The sequence below is a fragment of the Nicotiana tabacum genome, chromosome 8, assembly GCF_000715075.1.
Source record: "Nicotiana tabacum cultivar K326 chromosome 8, ASM71507v2, whole genome shotgun sequence".
Lineage (NCBI taxonomy): Eukaryota > Viridiplantae > Streptophyta > Magnoliopsida > Solanales > Solanaceae > Nicotiana > Nicotiana tabacum.
In genome coordinates, this window is record NC_134087.1 from 61261341 (window position 1) to 61267340 (window position 6000).

The window sequence follows — 6000 nt, forward strand, 5'->3', positions numbered from 1 at the left end:
TTCCACTATTGGCTTTGTGTGGAAACACTCCATTAATTCCTGTGCGGGTTTTCTCTCCTCCACGTGCACCCGTCGCTTCTTTTCCTTTTCCTTTAGCTCCCTTATCATCCATATTCTCTCTCTCACTTCCTCCAAATATTCTCTATATGAAGCTATATATGTTTGTGAGAAGAGCTAGCTTACTTTCTTACTTTGTGATTATTTGGAGGAAATGCGAAGATTTTATATAGGGAGCTAAGGCTTTGTTTGTGGTCTCTCATGAAATTTCTGGATGAACCTCACGTAAGGTTGATAGGAGATTCATGTTTATTTCTTGTGTGTGTGTGTGTTGTTTATGTGTATTTCTGATGTTTATTTAGTCACGGTCAATCATGTAAAAATTTAAAGACTAATGTTTAATCTTTTGCAGACACATCAGAGTGAATGTGTGTAGGCCAGTCACGTATGAATGTGAAGATTAAATTATTGTTCTTTTGCACTGAGTGTATGTGTGTATGTCAGTGTGTTTGAGACTCCAATATGCAGTGCCGACATTCGAATTTCTTCTTGCTTTCTTGATTATCACTGTATGTGTTCGCTTGGAATCCGAAACCTAAATGTTGTTGATTTAAACTCAAAATACGTTTTTAATGCTAAAAAACAAAAGTTACATTTCTATATATAACACGATTTTATACCGCGCTATATTTTAATGATGTTTTGGCTGTTAAAGTATAGCGTTGTGTAAAACCGCATTATATATGTATAGCGCATTATATAACCGGGCTATACTGGGTTTAGCGCATTTATTTACCGCGCTATACTTTCTCATTAAAAAACCCTCCTTCTTCCCCAACGACAGAAACCAGACGACGACCCCCATTTTTAAAAAAACAAGTTGCGGTCCCCCCCCTATTTTTATCCAAAAAAATCCGAGTGGACTCCACCCGTCACACAAAAAGATAAGATTGTAGGTCCCACATCCTACCCAAGCCTTCTATTGTTATGGTTTCCTCGGTTCGGGCTCAAAATTTCAATTTGTCGACTTTTCGAAAAAACATAAATCGAGGTATTCCATTTTAGTTTATGTCAAAATTCGTATAATAATGCATATTAGTTGTTTTGAATGTGTTTCCATGTTGTTTTGTGTTTTGTTTGCGATTAAACTAGTATGTTATTTTTATCCGGATTAAGATATTAGTGTTTTAAAAAAATATTTAAAAATTGAGAAATCATATTTTTTTGTTTTTATCTAGTTTAGATTATTTGTTTGCTTAAAGACTAGTGCTTTTTTAGCGTAGTAAAATATAGAGCCTTTTAGCATAGTAAATTGTAGAGCCTTTTAGTGTAGAATCCCTGTAGTTTAAGTATCTATTATATTGATAGATCAAACACAAACTCTGTCCAATTACAATTTACAAAAATTAATTATTTAATTTATAAAACTAAAACACAAAATTATGAAAATATTAAAATTGACACACATAAGAATTCAGGATAGCTTGGTGCTACTGGGCCTTAAATATCGAGCCTGGAACCCATAGGTATATACTCTATCCAATTACAATTTATAAAAATTAATTATTTAATTTATAAAACAAAAACACAAAATTATGAAAAATATTAAAATTGACACACATAAGAATTCAGGATAGCTTGGTACTACTGAGCCTCAAATATCGAGCTTGGAACCCATAGATATATACTCTGTCCAATTATAATTTACAAAAATTAATTATTTAATTTATAAAACAAACACACAATTGAAATTGACACACATAAGAACTCAGGATAGCTTGGTGCTACTGGGCCTTCAAATATCGAGCCTGGAACCCATAGATATGTACTCTGTCCAATTACAATTTACAAAAATTAAGTATTTATTTTATAAAACAAACACACAATTAATATCATTTAATTTACAGTAGACGATATGGATGTGCCGCCTGTGCATTCTGGACCTGTCTCCGATGAGCTATTAGTATTACAGGGTGATCATAGGTCCGCATACGTATGGGAGGGAGAGCTACTGGTCCAGTCTCTCCGCGCCAGGAGATTGGGCGCAGGTTGAGTTTTGGCTCCTCGTCGTCGGGTGCTGTGGATCTATAACAGGCGCAGGTATGTTTGTATAACTATTAAATTTTAATTTGTTTTTTTTCAATCTTCATATTGATTCGCCATAAATTAATTTTTAATTTTCTTATTAAGGTTTCATCCCAGCCCGTCACGGAGGCCACTTTATGCGATGCTGAGGATACCATGGATGCTTATATTTAGGATCCCAACGAGACCATGGTAAGAAAATATTTTTGACTTAACACGTACATTACTAATATACATTTTCATATACTGAGCTTACTTATTGTTTTGTAGGTTGCTGATGGACCGGCGGCCCCTTCTACCGACCCTACCAGCCCAACTGACGATCATGATGCAACGCATCCTTATATAAAGAGGCGATGGGATGAGGATGATCCTGATAGTGTATCCGAGCGGGAGGGGATGCGCCTCGGGCCAGCGGCTGCATTGAAGCACAAGGACTGTTAGACTCATTGATTTTCTTTTTTTGTATTTTATGTAAATAATAATAACAATTTTTTATGCTTACATAATATGCAGATTATGTTTTTATTACCCCGTTTCTTCTTTATTTTAACACTACAGCACAAACACAAACATAAAAACTTAACATAATTTAAATTCAGTGCAACAAATGAAAACACATGACATGGGAAACATAAAGATACACTACTATGCTCAACACGTACATGTCATTGTTTAGTCACCACCGCCTAGTATTCTCTGCTCCAACCACTTAAATTTTTCTTCCAGCTTATTTTTTCTTTTTCTACCTCTTTGAGTTTCTCCTTCAACTCTGCAACTTCTCGTTTGTATTGTCATTCAAATTTCCCATTGTTTTCTGGTCAAATAATTAAGATACTGCAACTTTTCTTTGTAGTATTCCTGCTGACAAGTTTCATCAATCCATACCTCAAAATTACAAACAGGTTCGTCGGGAACCCTATAAAACTTGTTCATACACATCCAGTACCGGCATCCAGCTTTACCATCATCCCAACAATTGTTCATCATGCATTTTTTGCCGCACTCGCACCTTGTACATAAAGAGGTTCAGACATTTCTTCAAGCGTAAAAAAAATTGCTTTTATGGAAATATTTGCTATTGGTTATTGTTAAGCGTAGAAATAACTAGAATGTGGCTGTAATATATAGGCAAGGCAACACAGAAAAAGTAGTACTTAACCGCGCTATATATATTCACACAAAATGTAGTATTTAATCGCTATATGATTGGCGTGTTAAAGATTCTTTCTGATACAAAATAGCTTTTTCGCAGTCGGTCAGCTTTTTAGAACGACAAGACAACACACAAAATATAGTATTTAACCGCTCTATACATATTGACTTTTTCTGAAACGAAACAGCTTTTTCACAATCGGTCAGCTTTTCATACCGATAAGACAACACACAAAATGTAGTATTTAATCGCGCTATACATATTGACTTTTTCTAAAGTGAAACAGCTTTTTGGCAGTCGGTCAGCTTTTTAGACCGACAAGACAACGCTCAAAACGTAGTATTCAACCACGCTATATATATTCACACAAAACGTAGTATTTAACCGCGATATGCTATGCATGTTTCTGTATATATAGTCACATACTCAAAACATAAAACACACTCACAAATTCAAACCCTAAACTATGGATGACTCTTCCTCTACCAAACGAGCCCAATCTTACTCTTCTACTAGCAGTGATGCTTACTCTTCTACTAGAAGTGATAATGAAGAAGAGAATCCTCCAACATTTGAAGTGGTTATAACTGATTCATGCATCGATGACAACGATCTGGTAAATTATTATGTCCATTAAACTTTATTTCTTTAACATAAAATACTTTTGTTGGTTATACCTTAACTCCAAAAATTATATATACATCAGTATTGTATATCATTATTCAGTTTCATATTTTCCTTAACTTAATAGTAATGCTTTTTTTTAAAGTATATTTCAAGAAAAATCTGCAAGCATCTTCCTCCAACATTAGAACATGTGTATCTTCACCATCGTGGCAAAGAATGGTATGTAAATATGAGTGTTGGTGATCAAAGAAAGTTCAAGGTAGGATGGAGACTTTTTGTGTTGGAGAATTTTATCAGTCGAGGTTTCGTCATCAAATTTACGTTGGTTGATGTTTCACCACTGCGTGCTATCTTCAATGTGGACATGAAGCGAGACGGATATCCTGTTTGTACTAATATATTTTTTACTTGGTACTAGGATGTGTTTGTCTTGATTTATCCTTTTATTATCTTTTATTTTCATGTATGTTGTTTTAGTTATGGTTATTATGTTTTTTTCTCTTGAAGTATTATGTTATAAAATTTCAATCTCCATAATGGTCTTCTTTACTAACACCAATAAGTTGGATGTTGGAACTATCATATCATCATCCCAATTCAAAAGGTCATGTTAGATAATAAGATGTAACAAGACTGTGGAACATAATTTTATTTGATACATCTTGCAACACAAAAAAGTATAGACACTTATTACAAAAAACATTAAGAAAATAAAACACTAGGTGTATCCTTGATAGTTGGGTACATTAGACGAACTTGCACCAGGAGCTGGATTACCACCGTCACCCAAACCAGCTGAAGGACATTTACAATGGTCGTGTCCTGTTTGCAAGCATATGCCAAATTTACGCGCATAAACGGTATCACAAACATCCATTTGGTTCCGTATACGAGTTCTCTTTGTACTTGCAGCTTGCGCAAATAATCCTTGTTATACTGCATTTTAAATGGTTCCGACAGCCAATAATGCTCAGCATCCAATAGCTGCAACTGCCCACTATATGTGTTTACGTATCCAGCAACACTGTATTGCTTATCAACATAGTTGGTTGCCCATAAACCAACTTGTTGAAAGCACTTCATGGCATGTGCGCACGGTATGTGGTGGATGGTCTATTTCCCACATGAACACAACCTGCTGGCTTCATTCATGGTTTGTAGATTATTCCCCCGGTGTCCGCGAATAGCGGTGCAAACTTCAAAAATACCCCGGCCGTGATCATACTGTAAATATGAATGTCAATGTGCTCGCCTCCTGTATTTCTCAAATCTTCTCATCGGTATTGGCATAAATTGAACACTCATGTCCATCAATTCCGATACAGCTCTATGCCTTTCAACAAACCTCTCCGCTATCTATTTGAATGTTATCCGACCATGGTGGTGACAGGCAATCCACGTGCAGACTTCAATAAGCCGTTGAATAACTCCGACACATTTGTAGTTAGGTTTCCCAATCGTCTGCCACCATCAACAAGCAATGTTCACTTGTGAAGCTCATGTCCCATCAGCCAATTATAGGCTCTTTCATCTAAATGCTGGATCGCTTCCATGCGCCTCCTGAATTTGCACTGCTGGTGCTCAGTTGCAGCCATCCGCATTAAATCATTCAATTCTTTGGTGGGATATTTTTTCTGAAAATTGGCCTTCAGGTGCCTCACACAGTAACTGTGGTATGCATAGGGTTCTTGCCATTCAGGCAAATGCCGTACAGAACTTAAAATATCACCATGCTGATCAGATATTAGACAAATACCTGAACGTTGTTTGACAATGTACTGCTTCAAGTGGTTCAAAAATAGCGTCCACGTCTCTTCGCTTTCATTGGCACAAATGGTAAAAGCTAGTGGAAATATTTGTCTATTGTCATCTACTGTAATGGTGATTTACAGCTTAATGTCATACTTTCCATAGACATAAGTACCGTCTATGGAAATTACCGGACGATAACACACAAAACCATCAATTGCTGGTTTAAATGCCCAGAACACGTATATGAATATATATTCCGGTATTCCCGGACTCCGCTCATGCCTCCATTCAACAACAGTCCCAGGGTTAAAGTGTTTCAGTGTGGCCATGTACCTGGGTAGAGATGAAAATGACTTATCCCAATCACCATAAATAATTTCAAA